We start from the raw sequence: 23,184 nt of genomic DNA on the forward strand, positions 1-23,184 counted from the left end.
TGAAATGTACGCGGCATGACGTTTAAGTGGTGAAATGTACGCGGCATGACGTTTAAGTGGTGAAATGTACGCGGCATGACGTTTAAGTGGTGAAATGTACGCGGCATGACGTTTAAGTGGTGAAATGTACGCGGCATGACGTTTAAGTGGTGAAATGTACGCGGCATGACGTTTAAGTGGTGAAATGTACGCGGCATGACGTTTAAGTGGTGAAATGTACGCGGCATGACGTTTAAGTGGTGAATTGTACGCGGCATGACGTTTAAGTGGTGAAATGTACGCGGCATGACGTTTAAGTGGTGAATTGTACGCGGCATGACGTTTAAGTGGTGAAATGTACGCGGCATGACGTTTAAGTGGTGAAATGTACGCGGCATGACGTTTAAGTGGTGAAATGTACGCGGCATGACGTTTAAGTGGTGAATTGTACGCGGCATGACGTTTAAGTGGTGAAATGTACGCGGCATGACGTTTAAGTGGTGAAATACACGTGGCATGACGTTTCCCATCGCAGCCACAAGTGCAAGGCTCAGTGGCGGTAAGTACATTCACACTGTCGTGCCACCATCACCACGTCTGCCTCCAGAACTCTTCATCTTCCCAAACAGAAGCTGTCCCCGTTCTCCCTGGCCAGCCCCTGGCATTCACTCCAGGTACCTCCTATGAGTGGAATCACACAGTATCCGTCCTGTTGTGACTGGCTTAGTCGAATTCATCCACGTTTGCAGCCTGTGCCACAATTTCCTTCCTTTCTGAGGCTGAATCGTGTGCTATTGTATGGATATGCTGCATTCTGTTTGTCCATTCATCTGTACTACAGCTCATCATCATCCTGAGCACAGAGGAGCTGAAGGGGAGATGCTCCTCCCTCCTCCTCACACAGGAGCCCCAGAGGGCTCCTTTACCGCTCAGGGCTGGGCACTCCACCTCTAGGAAGATTCCTGCAGAAGCTCACATTGGAAGAAACTTCACACCTCTCTACCTAACTGGAGTGAAAAGCTGCTTGTTTTTTTATCTTTCTAACTTCCAGTTTGTCAGGGACCCACACTTTTATAAAATACACTAAAATGATGGGGTAGAAAAATGAAATTTAAATAACCAAAAACATAAAAGTACTTGCCCATTTTATTAAAAAATTAGATTCAGTAGACATAAAATTACTGTTTAAATTGCTTTCATAAAAGTTTCCACACATTCTCCATTTCTATTCTAATCTTGTTAGAGAACCATAACAAACAGTTCAAGGGCTGGCATCCATTTGCAAACCACATTTTGAGTAGCACAGCCTGGAGCACTGTTTCACAGCAAACTTAAACAACTAAATGCCCATCAATAAGGTAGCTGTTAAATATGCTTTGGTATATCCCTATTATTATTTAGCAATAAAAAATAATGAAGCACGTGAGTTAGCAATTCCAGTCCTAGGTATCTACCGAAGAGAAATGAAAACATATGTTCCCACACACACTTGTACAAGAATGTTCATGGCAGCACTATGCCTAATAAGCAAACAGTGGAAACCCACATGTCCATCAACTGATGAAAGGATAAACACACTGTGGAGTAGCCATACAACAGAACATCACTCAGCCATAAAAAAAGAATCAAGTATGGATACATAGTAGAGCACGAATGAACCTTGACAATATTACACTAAGTAAAAGAAGCCAGATGAAAAAGGCCACATGTTGTGTGATTCCATTTACATGAGATGTCCGGAAAAGGCAAGGCTTTAGAGAAATTAAATAGATTCGTGGTTGGCAGGGCCTGTAGGAAGGGGCTTAGGGGTTGACGGCTAAGGGGACAGGGTTTCTGTGTGGGGCAATGAAAATGTTCTGAAAATAACTGTGGAAGTGGTTGCACAACTCTGTGTATACTCTAAGAACCACTGAATTGCATACTTTAAACAGATGAACCGTACGGTGTCTGACTTCAATCTTAATAAAGCTGTTATGAGAAATAATGAGGCCGAGCACGGTGGCTCACGCCTGTAATCCCAGCAATTTGGGAAGCCGAGGTGGATGGATCACCTGAGGTCAGGAGTTTGAGACCAGCCTGGCCAACCTGGTGAAATCCTGTCTCTACTAAAAACACAAAAATTAGCTGGGCATGGTGACAGTGCCTGTAATCCCAGCTACTTGAGAGGCTGAAGCAGGAGAATCACTTGAACCCGGGAGGCGGAGGTTGCAGTGAGCTGAGATTGTGCCATTGCACTCCGGCCTGGGTGACAGAGCAAGACTCTGTCTCAAAAAAAAAAAAAAAAAAAAAAAAAGAAAGAAAAAGAAAGGAAAAAAAAAGAAATAATGAAGCAGAGTTCTCTATTAAAACATGTGACTTAATTACTTAAAATCTAAAGAAAATTCTAGGCCTGGATATTTTCACCAGTGAATTCTTCCAAACACTTCAGAAAAAAAGCAACACTAAACCTTACACACTTTTTTCCAGAGAATAGAAATGGGGTAACATTTCCCAACTTGTTCTGAGACCAGCATAACGTTATACCAAAACTGGACCACAGAAGAACACATATTAGACCATCTTTCTATAAAGACCGATGCAAATCCTAAACAAAAGATTAGCAAATTGAATCCAGCAACATATTAAAATAATATATCCCATCCAATTGGTGTTTATTCCAGGAATGCAAGCGTGGTTACATCCTAAAAATCAATCAATATAATGCACTGTTTTGACAGAAAAAAGGGGGAAAAGTCATATGATCATCTCATAAATTTAGAAACACTATTTGACAAACTGTAACACCTAATCATCACTTTTTACAAAAGCCCTTTAATATTTCCTCTGAGTTCAGTTATGAAACCAGGATGCCTGCTATTTCCAATTCTATTCAGCACTACTGAAGGTCTTAGACAAGCAATTAATCAAGTGAAAGAAACAAAAGGCATAAGAATTGGAAAGGAACAAACACAACTCTAATAATTTATAGATGGTATGGTAGAAAATACATGGAAAATCTAAAAATATTAGAATTAACAAGTACGTGTGGCAAGGTAGATACAAGACCAACATGAAAAGTCATCACCAACAGAAAGCAAATTTTAAAAATATTATTATTTAATATTCACACAACATTTAAATTCTTACCTATCTACACAAGTTCACACACAAAAAATTAAATTCTAAGAATAAATCTAATAAAAGATGTGTAAGACCTCTACTCTCAAAACTATAAAACATTATCAAACAAAATAAAAGAAGACTCAAATACATGGAGAGAGATACCATGTTCATGAATCGGAGGCCTGAAGAGCGTAAAGATGTCACTCTGTCTAAATTAATACATATTCAATGAATCTCATTCAAAATCTCAGCAGGGTGGCTGGGCGTGGTGGCTCATGCCTGCAGTCCCAGCACTTTGGGAGGCTGACGTGGGAGGATGGCTTGAGCCTAGGAGTTTAAAACCAGCCTGGGCAACACAGTGAGACTCCATCTCTACAAAAAAATCTCTGCAAAAGGAAGCCAGGTGTGTTGGTGAGTGCCTGTGGTCCCAGCTACTCAGGGGGCTGAGGTGGGAGGATCGCCTGAGCTTGGGAGGTCCAGGCTCCAGCGGGCCATGTTCACGTCTCTGAACTCCAGCCTAGGTGGACAGAACAAGACCCTGTCTCAAAAAATGAAACAAATAAATAATTTTTAAAAATCTCAGCAGGGCTGTTTATCTTTTTTATTTTTAAGGGAATTGTCATTTTAAAATTTCTATGGAAGTGCAATTGACTGAGAATAGTCAAGGCAATCCTGAAAATCTAACCTCTATTCTATTATCAATACTAACTATCAAGTTTTGGGAATTAAAATAACAGTATCGACACATGGATAGACAAATAGAACAGAACAGCAAAAAGATCCAAAAACAGACCTACAAAGCCACCAGAATAACTAAAAGAAAAAAGACAGAAAATCCAAGTGTTGGGGAGGATGCAGAGCAATTGTAATTGTCAAACACACTGGGTGGGACTATCACCCTCTTTCAAAAATGATTTGGGGCCGGGCACAGTGGCTCATGCCTGTAATCCCAGCACTTTGGGAGGCCAAGGTGGGTGGATCACTTGAGGCCAGGAGTTCAAGACCAGCCTGGGCGACATGGTGAAACACCGTCTCTACCAAAAATACAAAAATTAGCCGGGTGTGGTGGTCCTCGCTACTTGGGAGGCTGAGGCAGGAGAATCGCTGGAACCCAGGAGGTGGAGGTTGCAGTGATCTGAGACCTTGCCACTGCACTCCAGCCTGGGTGACAGAGTGAGACTCTGTCTCAGAAGATTTGGAACTATTTACTAAACATAACATATGTATACCTTACGCCCAGCAATTCTGCTGTAAGGTTTGTACACAACAGAAATGCATACGTATGTTCACTGAAAGACATATACTACATTGCTCGCAGCAGCTCTCTTCACGACAAAAACTGGTTACTACCCAAATGCCCAACAACAATGCACAAATGAACAACCCTTAACTGCATGCAGCAACATAGATGAATCTCACAAACAATGCTGAATTGCAGACACAAGAATCCATACCACGTGCTTCTATATGAAGTTCAAATGCAGGCAGAACCAGTCTCTTAGGTGAGAAATGGGGATTATGTGCCCTTGGGACACTAGGGGAGTCTGGGGGGGGGGTCTGGCCAGGTGCTGTTTCTTGGCCTGGACACAGGTGTGAGCTGCACACTTACGATATGTGCTCTTGCTTGTAGCAGGTTACATCTTTTTATTGTTGTTTTGAGATGGAGTTTCACTCCTGTCGCCCAGGCTGAAGTGCAGTGGCGCGACCTTGGCTCACTGCAACCTCCGCCTCCCGGGTTCAAGTAGTTCTCGAGCCTCAGTCTCCCGAGTAGCTGGGACTACAGGCACCTGCCACCACAACCAACTAATTACAGGCACGCGCCACCACGACCAGCTAATTTTTGTATTTTTATTACAGACGGGGTTTTGCCATGTTGGCCAGGCTGGTCTCGCCCGCCTCAGCCTCCCAAAGTGCTGGGATTACAAAAGTGAGCCACCGTGCCCGGCCCTGTAGCTGGTTACATTTTAATAAAAAGTTTGTAAAAATTCGGCAGACATCAGAGGTACTGATAAGTTTATTAAAGTGACAAAAGCTAGAATGGGTGGCGGAGTCACAGAATATGAAGTGTGTGAGGACCCACTGCCTTTCTGCCCCTGAAGGAAGGGCCTGTGCTGGTCACTGCAGCCATCCCTCTGGCTGACCGGGAGAAAGAACAGGAAGACCAAAGTGAGAGAGTGCTGGAAACAAACCAGAAGGCTGTTACATCGCAAAGGGTGAAAACTACTGGTGTGGAAAGAAATGTGGAAGAGGTCCAGGAAGGCAGGGAAGAAAAAATACCAGAGCTCTAGACAGAAAAATGGGAAGGTGGAGAGGAAGGGGGAGGGGAGGGCTGGCAGCTCTGGGGAGAGAGTTCCCTCTCTGACTCCTTTGATGGCGTTTTGGTGTAAATCTGAACAGTCTCTGAGTAAGAACGGCCGGGCCTCTGGGGTTCATTTAGGTTGGGCTGCCAGAGAATGCTGCTCCTATACTGCGAAGTCAAAACAGTTTTTAAAAGTGTGTTTATACCATGCATTATTTTATTTCTGTAAAAATTAAAATGTGTATCATTTGTTAAAGCACAGCAAAAGCTCTGACAGAACACAGACTACACTCATACAATACTGACATCCTAGGGCATGGGATTAGATGGGGTGGTGAGATGCGTGTACAGGGAGACTTTCTTTTGGGGTGGTGAGATGAGAGTACAGGGAGACTTTCTTTTGGGGTGGTGAGATGCGAGTACAGGGAGACTTTCTTTTGGGGTGGTGAGATGAGAGTACAGGGAGACTTTCTTTTGGGGTGGTGAGATGAGAGTACAGGGAGACTTTCTTTTGGGGTGGTGAGATGCGTGTACAGGGAGACTTTCTTTTGGGGTGGTGAGATGCGAGTACAGGGAGACTTTCTTTTGGGGTGGTGAGATGCGAGTACAGGGAGACTTTCTTTTGGGGTGGTGAGATGAGAGTACAGGGAGACTTTCTTTTGGGGTGGTGAGATGCGAGTACAGGGAGACTTTCTTTTGGGGTGGTGAGATGCGAGTACAGGGAGACTTTCTTTTAACTGTGGAGCTGTGTGTGTTCGAGGGTTGGAGAGTGAGATCCTTTTGAGAGCATAATTGGCTTGTTTTTTGTTTTTTGTTTTTTTTTTCTTTTTGAGCCGGAGTTTCGCTCTTGTTGCCCAGGCTGGAGTGCAATGGCGTGATCTCAGCTCACTGCAACCTCCGCCTCCTGGGTTCAACCGATTCTCCTGCCTCAGCCTCCCGGGTAGCTGGAACTACAGGCATGCACCACCAAGCCTTGCTAATTTTGTATTTTTAGTAGAGACAAGGTTTCACACCACGTTGGCCAGGCTGGTCGTCAACTCCCAACCTCAGGTGATTCTCCCACCTTGGCCTCCCAAAGTGCTGGGATTACAGGCGTGAGCCACCGCGCCTGACCTATAGTTGGCTTTTATAACAGTACTTTTTTTAAAAAATAAAAGGATGACAGCCTGCTCAAAAGACTGGGGCCATAGGGGTTCTTCAGGAAGAAGAAAAAGGCGTGTTCAGTTATGAAATAAGCCACTCCTAATAGTCCTAAACAATGCCTGGAGTGAGCCCCGGGGGATTGTGACCCTTCCACAGGCGGCTGCAGGGTCTGAGTCTCCACCTTTGGTGTTGTGGGTGGCGGAGGCAGATACCAGTACACCTGGGCCTGCATCTCTCAGCTCCTCCTCCATCACCTCCACCTTCTTTCACCAAAACGGCCTGTCTTAGCCTGTTCATGCTGCTATAACAAAATACTATGAATTGCATGGCTTACAGATTTAGTCTGTGGGGGCTGCTCTAAGAAAACCTACCAGTGGCTTGCAAAACAGACTGGGTGGCCTACAAACAAGGACAATGTGTTGCTCACAGTTCTGGAGGCTGTGAGGCGCCTGCAGATTCAGCGTCTGATGAGGCCGTTTCCTGGTTCATGGATGATGCCTTCTCCCTATAACCTCACAGGGTCGTGGGGGTGAAAAAGCTCTCTGGGGTCCCTTTTCTAAGGGCACTAATCCCATCACAAGGGCTCCACTCTCATACCCTAATCACCTCCTAACACCATTACCTTGGAGATTAGGATTTCAACATATGAATTTGGGACACAGGATTCAGTCCACAGCATAATCTCCGAGGCATTTCCCTCCTTACACTCTCCCTCCTCCTGCAAGCACTCTTCCCACCTGAGTTTATCACCCCACACAGTCCCCTCCCATGCAACCCTTCCTTCCCCTTCCCACCCCACCACCTCCCACTGAAGTAAAGGGACTAGTGCCCAGGGAACCGAGCTCGCCGCTTACAGAGCCCCCACCCCAGCCCCTGCTGGAGCTCCTGGATCCCAAGGCGGGGAAGGCAAGTCGGAGGATGCGCACTTCAGGGAGGATGCAGGTGCAGGGCCGGGGGCTGGGAGGCACCACTTTGCCCTCCTGAAAATTAAGCCCAAGAGCTGCCACGGCGGTGGGGAGCAGTCTCCCTCAGAAGGGGTCCCCTGTTCTCTCCACCTGCCCCAGAAAACAGCAAGACCATTGGCCACCCCCGCTGTGAGTACTCTGAGGCCCAGAGGTACAGCTAGGAAGCATGTCCCTCCCGGGTACAGCTGACATGTTAGCAAGCACTTTGGCCAGCACAGCCAGCCTCTATCCCCACTGTGAGACGGGCAGTGCCACAAATGGGAGGTGACGCTCAGGGGCGGTCACTTTCCAGTCCTGTAAGTGGCAAAGCTCAGAGGCACTGTGGGCTCAGCCTCCAGGTCACCTGCTGCCCCCGTGCCACTGGGGTAGTACATTCAGGCCAGACGTGGTGGCTCATAGCTGTAATCCCAGCACTTTGGGAGGCCAAGGCGGGTGGATTGGTGGAGCCCAGGAGTTTGAGACCAGGGAGGCCAGGCTGAGCAACACAGCAAACCGCGTCTCTACAACAACAACAACAACAACAACAACAACAACAACAAAATTAACAAAATTTAGCCAGGTGTGGTGGCATGTGCCTGTAGTCCCAGCTACTTGGGAGGCTGAGGTAAGAGGATCACTGAGCCCGGGAATTCAAGGCTGCAGTGAGCCGTGATCATTGCACTCCAGCCTGGGCAACCGAGTGAGATCCTGACTCTAACGAAACAATAACAATAAATAAAAATAAATGAAGTAGTACATTCCCCACAGTATGAGGGCCATAGAGGGGGTGGGGGGTGTTCTAGTTCCTGGTGGGGGAGGCGGGTGCCCCTCATGGGTGGTCTGGGCATCCTCTGCTCCCTGGGCTATGCCCTCCTCTTGAGCCCCCACGCCCTCACAGTCTCAGGCTACGGCACTTTGAGCCTCTCCCTGTGCTGGCCCAACAGTGGGCTCAGGTTCCGCACGCGGCTACTTCTAAAGACATGACCGGACAACAGGCCACTTCAAGCCCATTAGTGTCACGAAACTCATGACCTCACAGGGAAGGCAGCTCTCCCAGCATTCAGTCCTATTTCTACAGGCAGAACTGAAAAGAATGAAAAGAACAGTGGGTGCCAGGGGCGGGGAGGAACAAGAGCCTTTGGGAAACCGCAAGGGGACACGGAAGAAAAGGACTTTAACACTCGGCCTGCCAATAACCTACAGGGCAGCAAAAGGAACCTCAAGTTCAAGGGCTCTCCTAAAAGCCAGGAGTTGCTTTCTCTTCATGGTTGAGCAGAAGGTCTGCTGAGGGATTCTGGCCCCAAGTGAACCGAGGGTCTAAGCAGGGATGATGTGCTTTTCCACAGGGCAGCCACAGAAGGAACTTGCACCCTGGCCCAAGCTGCAGGCACAGCTCCCTCCTATCACCCCCACATCCCACTGCCTGAGGTCCACAGGTCGATTCCCACAGGGATACATGAACAGACATATTTGATGCCTACTGTGTGCCAAGCATTTCCACATAAACTTGCCTCAGTTTATCCTCAAAACAAACCCACAGGGTACATCGTATTACCCCATTTTATGCACAAGGAGTTGGAGAGTTTTAAGAATTAGGTAATTGGCTCGAGTTCCCAGAGCTGGGCCCACCTGCATCCAAACCCTGACACCCCTCCTCCACGAGGCACCCTAGCTTCCAAGGAGCCGGGAGGCTGCCCGGGAGGTGCTCACCCTACGTCTCAGCCCTGCCCTGGAAGCCTCAGGCTGAGGGGTGGCCACAGGGTCCCCACCTGGCCAGTAGGACTCTCTCTCCCCTCCACCTCAAACAGAGCCATGCACACATGAAATATGGGGTGGCGGGGGGCAGATATGTGTAAGAGGCCTCCTGTTCCCGAGGTGGGGGTATCGCCCCTCCGTTCCTAGATCCCGTTCCTGCCTAAATTCCGGAACCACCCTGCACCCCATCCTTCCCAAGCCTCGATCCTCATGCATTTCTTCCACTGTTCGCCACTTTTGTCTAGATAGGCAGAGGAGCTGGTTTCTGTTGCCAGCAACCACAGGATGCTAACTTGTTCACCAGCCATCTCAGCTCTTCTCCCAGGACCCTCCCTGGATCCCCTCCCTCCTCTCTGCTCCCAGGATGAGGGTGCAGACCCTGCAAAGCTGGCCGTCTGCCCCCCAGAGCTGCCTCGTCCTGACACTGGGGGCCGTCCCCAGGGCCTGGCTGCGGTGACGCGCCACTAACACTTACTGGACGATGAGGTAAAAGGACTGAGGGTTCACGAGGGCAGAGTGGGACTGGGATGAGGGAGCCAAATGCAAGGATGAAGGGAAAACAGAAAACTGTCCAGGTTTCTGCCACAGCCAGTCCTATTTGTACCATGTAGCAAGGGCAGCTATTTCTGTCCATGACACCCGCTTCCATCAGCCCCACAAGGACAGAAGGCAGCCTGAGGCAACTCCGTGCCAAGGGTGTGGGCTTGGCAGGCTCACAGCAGAGATTGTGGGCACCATCTCTGCAAGGCCAGGGGCACCCGAGCTGTGGGGCAGCACAAGGGGCCTGTGTGAGGCCCCTGGAGGAACACGGAGGAGGCACGGGGGCTCCAGGGCAGAGAAGCCGGAGGGAAGCCGCTCGCATGCAGAGTGGCCTTCCAAGCTTGGGGGGCATCCTTCTGGGAGCGCCTGGGTCCACAGAGCTCCCAAACTCTGCTCAATTCAGGCAATTTGGGAAGTAAAACAGGAAATGTCAGCTGCAAAAGGTAGAGAAGGCTTTTCAGGAAAGGTATTTCCAAACTATTTCCCCGTAGGGAATACATTTCCGTGACACTGAGTGGCAAGTACCCCGACAGTATCTGATTCACGCCAGCACCAAGCTAAATGCAAATGACTTTCAATCATCAGCCCCTGGGGCACACGCGGAACTCAGGAGAGCCGAGCCCTGGCCCGAGTCACCTCTATGACCAGCAGTGAGAAAAAAGGCGGGTGGCGAGAACATGGGAAAGAACATGCGTAAGAATATTGGCTCTCCTGGGCCAGATTTTGGACTTGATAGTCTCCATAATCACGTGAGGCAATTCCTTCAAATAAATCTCTTTATGCATGCACGTGTGGGCGCACACACCCACACCCCACCACACACACACACACACACCCACACACCCCCATACACACCCCCCCCACACCTACACCCACACACTCACACCCACACACCCCCACACGCACACACCTACACCCACACACACCTATACCCATACCCACCCCCACACCCCCCACACACTGACACACACCCCCACACCCACCCACACACACCCACACCCACACCCCCACACACCCACACCCACCCATACACACATCCCACACGCACACTTACACCCACACACCCACCCACACCCACCCACACACCCCCCCCACACCCACCCACACACCCACAAACACACCCACCCCCACCCCCACCCCCACATACCCCCCTCCCCCCCTCCACACCCCCTATTGGTTCTGTTTCTCTGGGGAACCTTGGCAAACACTGTAAGGAACAAAGAGGCCTGCTGGGCTCCGGGCTAAGGAAGGCAGCCAGCATAGCAGCATCACCCCCGGCACCGTGTGTACAGATGTAGTCAGAATCACTGTGACAAATGCCCACTCCGGCCGGGCCCTGCACTGCTGCCTCCACCTTTTTTGGGCCATTTAATCCAAGGGCTGATTGCATATCTCCTCTCATATGTCCCACAGTCATGCCAAAATTATCAGATCTCAACAAACTCTTAATCGTCCCCGTCCTGGTCCTGCTCTCATCCTGGCAAGTGGCACCAGTGAGTTCCCAACTCAAAAATCTGGGCATCATCCAAAAACTGGGAGTCATCCGATCTTCCCTCTCCCTTGCTCCCCCTCACTCAGTCAACCTCCACGTCCTGCCAATGTCCTGTGGGGATCCCTATCCACATCCTTTGCCTATTCTTTTTTTTTTTTTTTTTTTTGAGACGGAGTCTCGTTCTGTCACCAAGCTGGAGTGCAGTGGCGTGATCTCGGCTCACTGCAACCTCTGTTTCCCATCTTTGCCCATTCTTTACTAGAGCCTCTGGCTTGTCCTTATTCTTGTATAAGAGCACTTTTTATCTCATGCATATTAACTATGTATTTGTTGTATGTGTTGAAATTGTTTTTTCAGTTTGTCACTTATTTTCAAACTTGAGGTGGCATTTGCTTTCTATACAGAATTTTTAAAAATGTCCATCAAGGCTTTTTAATAGAAAACAACAAAAGCTTAAATAAAAATAAATGTCTATCAGCAGCAGACGAGATGAATAGTAATATGTTCATACACTGCGACGGCACGCTGCAGTGCTCCATTGTAGAAACGACAGTCACAGGAAATGACTAGACCTGCAAGCATCCATACAAATACTTCTTTTTTTTTGAGATGGAGTCTCGCTCTGTTGCCCAGGCTGGAGTGCAATGGCGCGATCTCGGCTCACTGCAACCTCCGCTTCCCAGGTTCAAGCAATTCTCCTGCCTCAGCCCCGAGAAGCTGGGATTGCAGGTGCATGCCACCACACCCGGCTAATTTTTGTATTTTTAGTAGAGACGGGGTTTCACCATGTTGGTCAGGCTGGTCTCGAACTCCTGACGTCAGGTGATCCACCCGCCTCGGCCTCCCAAAGTGCTGGGATTACAGGCATGAGCCACCATGCCCGGACTCATACAAATACTTCTTGAAAAAAAAAAAGAAGGGATAAAACAGATGAAAAGACACACAAATAACAAGTAGTAGGACAATAAAATATATTGCCATGGTACACGTATTTAATAAAATATATTATACAGAAAACATGCAGAAAAAGTATAGCTACCAACTCAAGACATTTGTTGCCTGGCAGAGAATAGGGGAATGGGAGAGGAACTGGTACCTTGGCTCTGTCTAAAACATTTCATTTCTCGGCCAGGCACGATGGCTCATGCCTGTAATCCCATCACTTTGGGAGGCTGAGGTGGGCAGATCACCTGAGGTCAGGAGTTTGAGACCAGCCTGACAAATATGGTGAAACCCTGTCTCTACTAAATACAAAAAATTAGCCAGGAGTGGTGGTGCGCTCCTGTAATCCCAGCAACGTGAGAAGCTGAGGCAGGAGAATCGCTTGAATCCGGGAGGCAGAGGTTGCAGTGAGCCGAGATTGCACCATTGCACTCCAGCCTGGACAACAAGAGCAAAATCCTGTCTCAAAAAACAAAACAAAAACAAAAACAAAAAAAATTTCTTTAACAACAAAATAACCAACATGAGAAAATTATGTTACTCATTAAATCTAGACGAAACGGACATCAGTATTATATTCTTCTCTGTACTTTTTTATATATTTGAAACATTCTGTAATGAAAATGAAAATTATTTTTTAATATTAAGTAAAGAAAGGATCTGGTTGGGTAAAAGAATGATCAGATACCTCATGAGACTCCATTCTTGCTTCTAGCAAATTACCATAATGTGCAAATATATCATTTCTGGAATCTGAAGTGCTCTACTCCCAGGAAACTAGGAAACCTAGCAAGTTGTTTTATCTGTGAGAGCTGATCTGAGTTCACATAACTTCACTTAGTTTTTGCCCAAATATGTAAACTAAAGAAGATTTTTCTGTCTACACAGAAAATTTAACCTTTTAAGCTTAAAATGTTCAAGGAAATGTTTTCTTCTATGGCAAGGTTTTTCAACCTGGGCACTAGTAACATTTGGGACCAGATAGTTCTTTGTGGTGGTGGCTGTCCTGGGCTTTGTAGGACACTCAACAGCACCCCTGCCTCTACCTAGTCCATATGCCAGTAGCACCCACAAAGTATGATCAACTACAAATGTCTCCAAATATTGCCATGTGACCTCCTGGGGGCAAAAGAGTCCCAGTTGAGAAGCACGGCTTTATGGTTTCTGACTTCAGTGCCAGGCTTATAAAATCTGTTTCTACCACGTAATTTTAAAAAGTGATGTATCGTATTTTTGTCTAGCCAGCCATGGTTGTATTTTTTACATCTAGATCTTCAATCCATGTGGAATATACCCCGGCATAAGAAGTCAGGTAAGAAGCCAGATATTATTACTGCACTGAACCTGTCCCCCAGGAAAGGCCGCTACAGCATGTGGGTGAGCTCCTGGCATAGGGGGGCGTGTGATAATGACACCCCACAGAGTAAAAGGCTGCACCTGTCACTCGATAATTGGCACGGAGTTGGCCAAGCTGGGGTCAAGACAGCTCTGGTCTTGTCTTCCCAGAGTTTCAGGGATTCTCCGCTACAATTAAACCTGATGGTGCTCTCTAAGTACTGGGTCAGTGGCAAATGTTCTAGAAATCTGTTTTCTAACAGATAGTCTACCTTTCACAGAATCTTCATCATCTCCCCAAACCAACAGCAAACTGCTTGATTCTGGAACCATCTGGAAAATTCTGAGGGTCTTCCATTTTTGGAGAGAAACACCAGAGCAGGTGGTTAACTTTGTGTGTCACTGCTCTTGGTTTGAACTTTTGTGTGCTTTCTAGTAATTTTAAAATATATATTAATATATTATATGTTATATATTATATTAATATATTTTATATTTATATATTTAAATATATATAAATTACTTTTCTTTTACATTCCTGTTCAATTTCTATAGAATTTAATGAGTATAATGGGCTCCATCTAGTGGTCACAAGAACATCTCCAGATTCCAATGGTCAGCACATAAACCTCAAGATCTTTATTTACAGGACATGACACATTTTATAATTGATAGACTCAGGTGGTTAAACTATGCTTTAAGAGAAGACTTCTAATTATTTTTTCCTTTCATCAGTGGGTCTTACAAATTGGTTCTTAAGGTCCACTGCCCAAAACCATGCTTACCATCTTCTCTTCCAAATTGATCCCTCTTTGGGGATTTCCTGTTTCTGCGCAGCTTCCCCTCCCCAAAGGCATGCTGCTTCAGGCTTCTCTGTCTTCTCCTGTGCCCACCCACCCAGTTTGTGAGTTCTGTCCACCACATGACCCAGTGCCTCTCACAGCTGTTCCCGGCTATCAATTCTCATGGCTATTCGACAGGGCGTTATCAACCCTCCTCCCCGTGCCTGGCACCGTGCTGGACTTAGGGGATGCTGCAGTGAACCAGGCAAGCTGTCTCCTGCCCTGAGCACCCCCTCAGGGGCCCCTCTGTTGGAACCAAGTATGATCTAGTCTGTCCTTCATGCTGTTTCCAGAGCCCTCGTCTTAAAGCTAAATTCCACTCAGACACCAACTGTGTCCCATGGAATAAAGCCTCAATCTCTCCAGACCCTGGACTCACCCTCCCCTCCCACTGCCACCTTCCAAACAAACAAGAGTTCCCACCGGTGCTCGGAGCTCCCCTCTGCCTCCGCTCAGGATGTCAGTCTCTCAGAATGCATCCCCCATCCCAGGTGGCTAACCTGACAACCAGTCTCCAAAACCTTGCCCAGTTATCATCTTCCCCAGGAAGGACCCTCCTCCAACCCAGATCCTCCTGACCTGGAGTGATCTCTCCTTGTAATTTCTGTAGGACTAGTGTTTCCTCAGGACTCATCCTATTCTCCGCATCTGTTATGGGTCTTGTACCTGTCCTGCCTTCCTCTAACAACTGGGTCTGCAATTGCCTCTAAGAATCTTAGTCAATAGCTCCCCCAGGACCAGCACAAAATAGGGTAGGAGAGACGAATGAATGAATGAATGAATGAACAAATGAACAAATGCCTATGCATAGTGAAGCGAGGGAATGGCAACCAGCCTCCAGAGTATTCTCGTGCCCCCCAAAAAATCAGACACACAAATGACCTCCTTTCACTTGGCAGAGTCTGACATACCAAGGTAGCTGCCTTATAGGCCACTCAATTTTGCCATAAACTCAAGTCGACTGAGATTTAATGCTTATAAATATATACGTGTATCATTTTTAAAAATTCTATAAAAAATAATCCCCAAAAGGGTAACAATTTCTTGCATTGAAATCCTATGAGAGGCTGGGCAAGGTGGCTCACCCCTGTAATCCCAGCACTTTGGGAGGGGATCTTTTGAAAGCAGGAGTTCGAGACCTGCCTGGGCAAAAAAGTGAGCTCCTAACTCACCAAAAAAAATTTAAAAAAAAAAAAAAATTTTTTTCAGACAGAGTCTCACTCTGTCGCCAGGCTGGGGTGCAGTGGTGTGATCTTGGCTCACTGCAACCTCTACCTCCCGGGTTCAAGTGATTCTCCTGCCTCAGTCTCCTGAGTAGCTGGGACTACAGGCACGCACCACCACACCTGGCTAATTTTTGTATTTTTAGTAGAGACGGGATTTCACCATGTTAGCCAGGATGGTCTTGATCTTCTGACCTTGTGATCCCCCCGCCTCAGCCTCCCAAAGTGCTGGGATTACAGGCGTGAGCCACTGCGCCTGGCCAGGAAAATTTTTTTTAATTAGCCATGGTGGCACACGCCTGTGGTCCCAGCTATTATCCCGGCTGAGGCAGGAGGATCACTTGAGCTCAGGAGGTCAAGGCTGCAGTGAACCGTGACTGCACCACTGCACTTCTGCCTGGCCGACAGAGTGAGATCCTATCTTAAAAAAAAAAAAAAGTCCTAAGAGAGCATGTGCCCTTCGCTAGGCTCTTTTCCAGCCAACAAAGGCAGTAAGGCAGTAAACAGGCTGAATATGAGCAACTTTTACCACTTCTGTTCCGCTCTGTGACATTTTCCATAAACTATCAACGAAATGTATCAGGTTCTGTATAACTTCCACATTGTGCTTTCTACGGTCCTAAGTGGAGTTTCACTCCTCTACGCAAACTGCCAAATGTTTTGATGGAGCAGAGGATTTCTGACTTGCATTAAACTCTGGATTATTATTCATTTCTGGAAAATCACCCAACACTGCAAGTACAGTGCCCATCCTTGGAAACCAAGCACAATGTCTCTGCAATATTCTGCAAGGATCCAAAAAGACACAAAAAGAAAACGAAAAGGATGACACCATTCTGGAATGTTCCTGACAATGTCCAGGCAGTTTGAGCCTGGTTAGTAACAAGTGCAAACAGCGTGAGGGGCAGAAGCCCAGCTCTGCTCGAGGCCTTCTGGGCACGTGGGTGGCTGATGAGGGTTCACGGCCACACACTTTCCTTTTCTGTTTCTCTCACTCCTGCATCGCCAGCATCTTCATACCCACGTCCTAGAAGAACGTGCCAGTAAAGTCTGCCAAGCCCTCGCTCTTCCCCTCCTGAAGATTCCCAGTGGCCTCCTACTCTGTGTCTCTTCTCCCTTCCTCTCTGGCAGCTCCCGACTGATGGCGACGGACCTAACAACAGACAAGCTCTGAGGACGCAGTGCCAGGCCTCGTTCTAAGCTGTCTGCACATGTGAACCCATTTGATCCTCAAAACCATCCCATGACACAGCTACTCTCAGAAACCCCACTTCACTTCACAGGTGGAAAACCGAGGCACAAGGAGGATAAGTGTGAGGTCACGGAGCCGGTGAGCAACAGAGAATCGGGCCACGCAGCCTAGATGGGAAGTCAACACACTTTCCCCTGGGCCACGCTGCCTCTTGGTGTGTTTTATTTTTTCCTTTCTTCTTTTTTTTTTTTCTTTGAGATGGAGTCTCGCTCTGTCGCCCAGGCTGGGGTGCAATGGCTCAATCTTGGTTCACTGCAACCTCTGCCTCCTGAGTTCAAGCAATCCTCCTGCCTCAGCCTCCTGAGTAACTGGGATTACAGGCGTGCAACACTACGCCCAGCTAATTTTTGCATTTTTAGTAGAGATGGGGTTTCGCCATGTTGGCCAGGCTGGTCTCGAACTCCTGACCTAAGGTGATCTGCCCACTTCGGTCTCCCAAAGTGCTGGAATTACAGATGTGTGCCACCACGCCCAGCCCTCCCGGTGTGCTTTAAGTGGAGCCAACCCTTTGGTTACACCTTTGCGAACCACCTGGCGGTGACTGGGCCAGCCGTCACCGGAAGAGTCTGGTCACCTACTGCTTGTGCCCAGCTATATTCGTTCTCTCTTCTGGGAAAAGATCCTAATTTTTCGTGAAGGAACCACCCTCCCCGACACCACATGCTTCTGGTATTGCCAACCCTCCCCCACTTTGTCTCCCCTGGTTCCAAGAATGGTCACATGACCCACCAATGACCTGGCCCATCAACGTGTCCCATGCTCCAAGTCAGTGCAATTTTTCAAGGAGAGGCGCCTGCCCCAAGCCAGGCAAACTGGGATCCATTCTGGGAGGTAAAAAAGAAAATCATGGTAAAATACATATAACATAAACCTGAGCATTTTACAGCACGAAGTTCCAAGATTAAACACAACAACCATCCCCTCTACCCACTTCCAGGACTTTTCATCTTTCCAAACAGAAACGCGATGCCCCTTAAACAATAGCTCCCTGCGTTAGTGTCTGGGTGTGGCCATAAAAAGGTACCACAGACCGTGCGGCTTAAACAGCAGAAATGTGCTAAGGTGCCGGCAGGCTGATTTCCTTCTGAGCTCATGGCTCAGCAAAAGTGTCTTCTCCACGTGTCTTCACATGGCCTGCCCTCTGCATGGGTCTACGTGTCCAAATCTCCTTTTATTACAGGGACAGCGGTCATGAGGGCCCACCCTAAGGCCTCATGTCACCTACTCTCCAAGGGAACACTGTTATCTCCAAACACAGTCCCATTCTGAGGCCCTGAGGGTTAGGACTTCAAGATACGAATACGGGAGGACACAGTTCAACCCATAACACTCCCCATGCCCCAATTCTGAGACTTTCGGGAAAGAACAGTGCTGTATCTGCTGGGGTTGCTGAGCACATGTGATATACACCTAGAGCTATACTGGCGGCCACCTTCCCAAGCATAGGTCACTCCAGCAGAGGCTGTCTGAAGACAAGCGGAGAAGAGCTGAGAGAGGAGAGCGAGCCCTGAGCCCAGATGGACCTGAAGCCAGCTGCACCTCAGACCTTTCCATTTCTAGTTGTCTGCACCAAAAATTTCCTTTTTCGCTTTATTAGTGCAGGGTGATCAGAACACTAATTAATGTTCTGATGCTTGTAACCCAAAGAGTGAGTGAATGCAAGGGCCAGAGTGACCCATGGCTCCAGGAGACGCAGAGTGGGACCACAGGGCAGTTATTTACAAGGCGGAGTCAAGACTCAAGTCCAGGTTCCCAGGCTCCAAGGTGCTGGCCCTCACCGGTTCCCTGGGATGCCCCCGAGTCACTACTGTTCACAGACGGTGGAGGCCGGACCATAGGGCAGCTCCCAGGCGGAGGCTTCAGGACCCACCTGGCCAGAGCCTCCCTGCAGGAACCTGTGTTTGCTGCGGTAAAGCCCAGCCTCTCCCCACAGACTGAGGGCTCCCGTCCTTCAGTCAATACCCTCAGGCCTGCAGCGTGCCTGGGAGAAAAAAGCACGAGGAAGTCAGACAACAGGCTACACAGCAGGCCTTCTTCCCTCCATCACAGCACACACGCAGCCCTGTCTGAATAACACAGGGTGGGAAATGACCCAACTGTCCTTGGCGGGGACTGGCCAAGTGCATTACAGGACATCCCAACAGCATGGCCAGATTCTTTCCTGGACCAAAACAAGGCAGCAGCTATCTCGGATACACAGACGGGCACAGACCACCTCAAAGAGAAAGGGCAAACCCATGAACAAGGCAGCCGGTGAAAAACAACGCGGGATAACTGTTGCGTTATTAAAAAAAAGGAGGAGGAGGAGGAGTTGCTACTTTAAAATTAGTTGAAATGGGCCCGGCGCGGCGGCTCACGCCTGTAATCCCAGCACTCTGGGAGGCCGAGGCGGGCGGATCACCTGAGGTCAGGAGTTCGAGACCAGCCTGGCCAACATGGTGAAACCCCGTCTCTAATAAAAATACAAAAATTAGCTGGGCGTGGTGGCAGGCATCTGTAGTCCCAGCTACTTGGGAGGCTGAGGCAGGAGAATTGCTTGAACCTGGGAGGTGGAGGTTGCAGTGAGCCAAGATCGCACCACTGCACTCCAGCCTGGGCAACAAGAACGAAACTCTGTCAAATAACATAACATAACATAACATAACATAACATAACATAACATAACATAACATAACATAAAAAAGCTGAGTGTGGTAGCTCATGCCTGTAGTCCAACACTTTGGGAGGCTGAGGCAGGTGGATCACTTGAGGTCAGGAGTTCAAGACCAGCCTGGCCAACATGATGAAACCCCGTCTCTACTAAAAAAACAAAAATTAGCCAGGCATGGTGATGGGAGCCTGTAATCTCAGCTACTCGGGAGGCTGAGGCAGGAGAATCGCTTGAATACGGAAGGCAGAGGCTGCAGTGAGCTGAGATCGCGCCATTGCACTCCAGCCTGGGCAACAAGAGTGAAACTCTATCTCAAAAATAAATAAATTAAAAAAATGAAAAGTAAAATAAAATAAAACAAGACACAGGTCTGCCGTGGCAAAAAATTACCACAAGCTCTCCCAGTTCTAGGGGCAAGAAGTCCAAGGTGTCTGCGGGGCGGGCTCCTCAGGGAGAGTCCCTCTCACACCCCTCCGTAGCTCTGGTGGCTGCAGGCATTTTGGTGTTTCTTGGCTGGCACACGCAGCACGCCAATCCCCACTCCGCTGTCACCTAGCCCTCTGGTCTGTGCGTCTCTGTCTCAAATCTCTCCTTGCCTCATCTAAGGACAATTGGCATTGGATGTAGACACACCCTAAATGCTGAATGACCTGTTCTGAGATCCCTAATTACACCTGCAAAGACACTATTTTCCAAGGTCACATTCACAGGTACTGGGGGTTACGACTTGGACATATCTTTTGAGGGCGACAGGATTCAACCCACTACACTATTTTATTGAGGATGGGTGCAAGGCTCACCAGAGCCAGCTCAGGACCCCCCGCCAGTCCTCCTGCCAGCGATATCCACTGGCTGGGGTGAGAGAGAAGCCCCTGCCACCACACTCAGCCTCGCAATGGGTGGCACATCCAGAAGAGCCGCCCCTCCTCTGGCCTTGCTTATCTGCCTGCTGCATGCTAGGATCCAACAAAAGATTCCGCTGACTCCCCGGGGTTCCAAGGTGGGGAGCTGCAGCCAGCTATAAGCAGACAGGGAGCCCCACTGCAGAATGTGGTCTATGTCTCCACGCTCCAAAAGCCCGAGGGACACGCTGGAGAGCCTTGGAGCCTTGGAGCCGGGAAGAATAGGAATGAGTTAGGACTTCTGGTGTTGGAGACAGGGCCTCTGTTCCTTATAAGACAAGGGGCTCATGGGCCAGCCTGCTGGGGTTTAGTGTTGATGAAGGTTCTGGTCTAAGGGGCTCTCGAGGTGACAGGAGAGAAAGTGCAGGCATGGACAGGGGTGTGCTGAGGGGTCTGGCTAGGGTCATCATGCTGCACCCCAAGGCCACACTGACCACACCTGCCAGGATGGCCTCCATCACAGCCTGGAGTTCCTGGGACAGCATCAGCACGGTGCTGATGATCAGCAGGGCTCCCCAGGGAGCCGGGGAGTCTACCAAGCCTTCCTCTCGGTGGGACTAGAGGCTCTGACCAGCCCTTCAGCCCCCCCATGGTCTTCCCAAGACCTTCTTGGGGGCCTCTTTCTAGAGGAGTTCAGGACCCCTGTTCCCTGCTCCCCACTCCTGATGGAAGGCAGGACACAGGTCCATCTGTAGTCACTGGCTTTAACTTATACCTTCTCCATAACCTCAGAAAGGCCCCCAGAGCCTGCTTCAAGATGTTATCATTTACTGATAAAGACCCTCAGTGCTAGTAAGGGGCAGACCCAAGATGTGGCTCCAGTTCTGATTGATCCGGGAGCTCCATGCCAGCTTGTGTCCCCCTTCTCCCACTCTCCAGCCATCATCTGTCTTGGGGACTTTCAAGCCTTCTGTTAGTAACCCACAGCAAGAAACCCATCTCACACCATCCAAGTCCAATCTACAAATATTAATAGCCAAAACCAAAATTTCACTCGGGCCTTTTTTATTCCAGACTTCTATGCTAGCTCACAATTTCATGCTAGTGGTTGCTGGCGGCAACCCACTAAACTGATTTGGTATCTCACAAATGGGGTGTGACTCCCAGTTCAAAAAACACACACAGGTATGCATCCAGTGACACTCAGAAAGAGGGGGACGGAAAAGAAGGACTGTTGGCATTTTACACATTTTGCAGATCATCTAAAAATCCATTTGTGGATGTGAATTTTTCCTCCAATTTAATTGCAATTTCTGACTTTTTTTTTTTTTTTTGATGGAGTCTCGCTCGGTCACCCAGGCTGGAGTGCAATGGTGCAATCTCGGCTCACTGCAACCTCCACCTCCCAGGTTGAAGCAATTCTCCCACCTCAGCCTCTCAAGTAGCTGTGACTACAGGCATGCGCCACCATGCCTGGCTAATTTTTTATATTTTTTGTAGAGACAGGGTTTCACCACGTTGGCCAGACTGCTCTCGAACTCCTGACCTCAGGTGATCCACCTGCCTCGGCCTCCCAAAGTGCTGGGATTACAGGCGTGGGCCACCACGCCCGGCCACAGTTTCTGACTTCTTGATCTGTGAATGGAGTCATTCCCTTGTCAAATCCTCTTTCTCGTATTGAAATCTCAGAGGTCCTATAAAGGCTAGCTCAAGCTCAACCATAAAATTCTTCTCCCACCTGGCCCTCAGAGACGGAATTTTCACACCATGAGATATACCTTTGCAGAAATCTCGGGGCATCTCCCAACCCTGGGATGTTTTCAGTGAGTTTGGTTTCCGGACACTTGGCTAATGGAAGGAATGAGAGAGAGGACAAGGGACACTGCGCAGCTCCTGTCTTCTCTGGACCAATAACAAAAGTCACCTTTCCCTGCATGTCGAGAAGTCTGAGACACATCACCCAAAAGCCACCTTTCCCTGCACGTCGAAAAGTCTGAGACACATCACCCAAAAGTCACCTTTCCCTGCACGTCGAGAAGTCTGAGACACATCACCCAAAAGTCACCTTTCCCTGCACGTCGAGAAGTCTGAGACACATCACCCAAAAGTCACCTTTCCCTGCACGTCGAGAAGTCTGAGACACATCACCCAAAAGTCACCTTTCCCTGCACGTCGGGAAGTCTGAGACACATCACCATTTTCCACTCATCCACTGGTATCAGACACCATTCTAAGGGAGGGTCATTCTAACCCTGAAAACACCAGCGTTAGAGACCACACACTGGGCCATGGCCTGTGCAAAGCTCCCCTGAGGACACCCAGGAGACCTGTTATGAGCCTGGATTTGAGCCATGTGGATTAGAAGTCAACAATTCCTGGTTTCATTCACAGCCATCCTGGTCTGCACCAGCAAAACCAAAGAGAGTCTATGATAATTTGAATAATTCAGACCTCATTGCCTGTTTCCTTCCTCTGCCTCCACCGCAAGAAATGAAAACAAGAAGGCTAAGTCCACTATTTATCTACCTTCTGCACGTCTGACATAGAGCTCTGGTTGCAATGTTGGTACAGTGGTGGCAACTGGGGTTCCAGGCTGTCACCTCCCATCAGTTCACACCCCTTTCTCCATCTTTGAAATGGGCCAGCTGCTACTTCCCTACCATCTAAGTCTTCAGGCAGCTAAGTCATCTCCGACAATGTCTTAGCTCCTCCACCAATACCACCCAGCAAACCGAGTCCGTTTACTTTGCTGGAAACCGACCAGAGAGCCTGCCAGGGTCAATGTGGGAAAGAAAGGCCCCAGGCCAGTGCACGAAGACGACAGCCTGACACCCCAGTCCACCT

General features: G+C 48.6%; 1 protein-coding gene across 1 annotated transcript in view; it reads right to left on the reverse strand.

The window, feature by feature from the left end:
* The window catches only part of COL23A1 (collagen type XXIII alpha 1 chain), a 353,112-nt gene that overhangs the window by 300,297 nt on the left and 29,631 nt on the right, over nt 1-23,184 (reverse strand). The window lies entirely within an intron of this gene.

The sequence above is a fragment of the Pan troglodytes genome, chromosome 4 (genome assembly GCF_028858775.2).
Source record: "Pan troglodytes isolate AG18354 chromosome 4, NHGRI_mPanTro3-v2.0_pri, whole genome shotgun sequence".
NCBI classification, from domain to species: Eukaryota; Metazoa; Chordata; class Mammalia; order Primates; family Hominidae; genus Pan; species Pan troglodytes.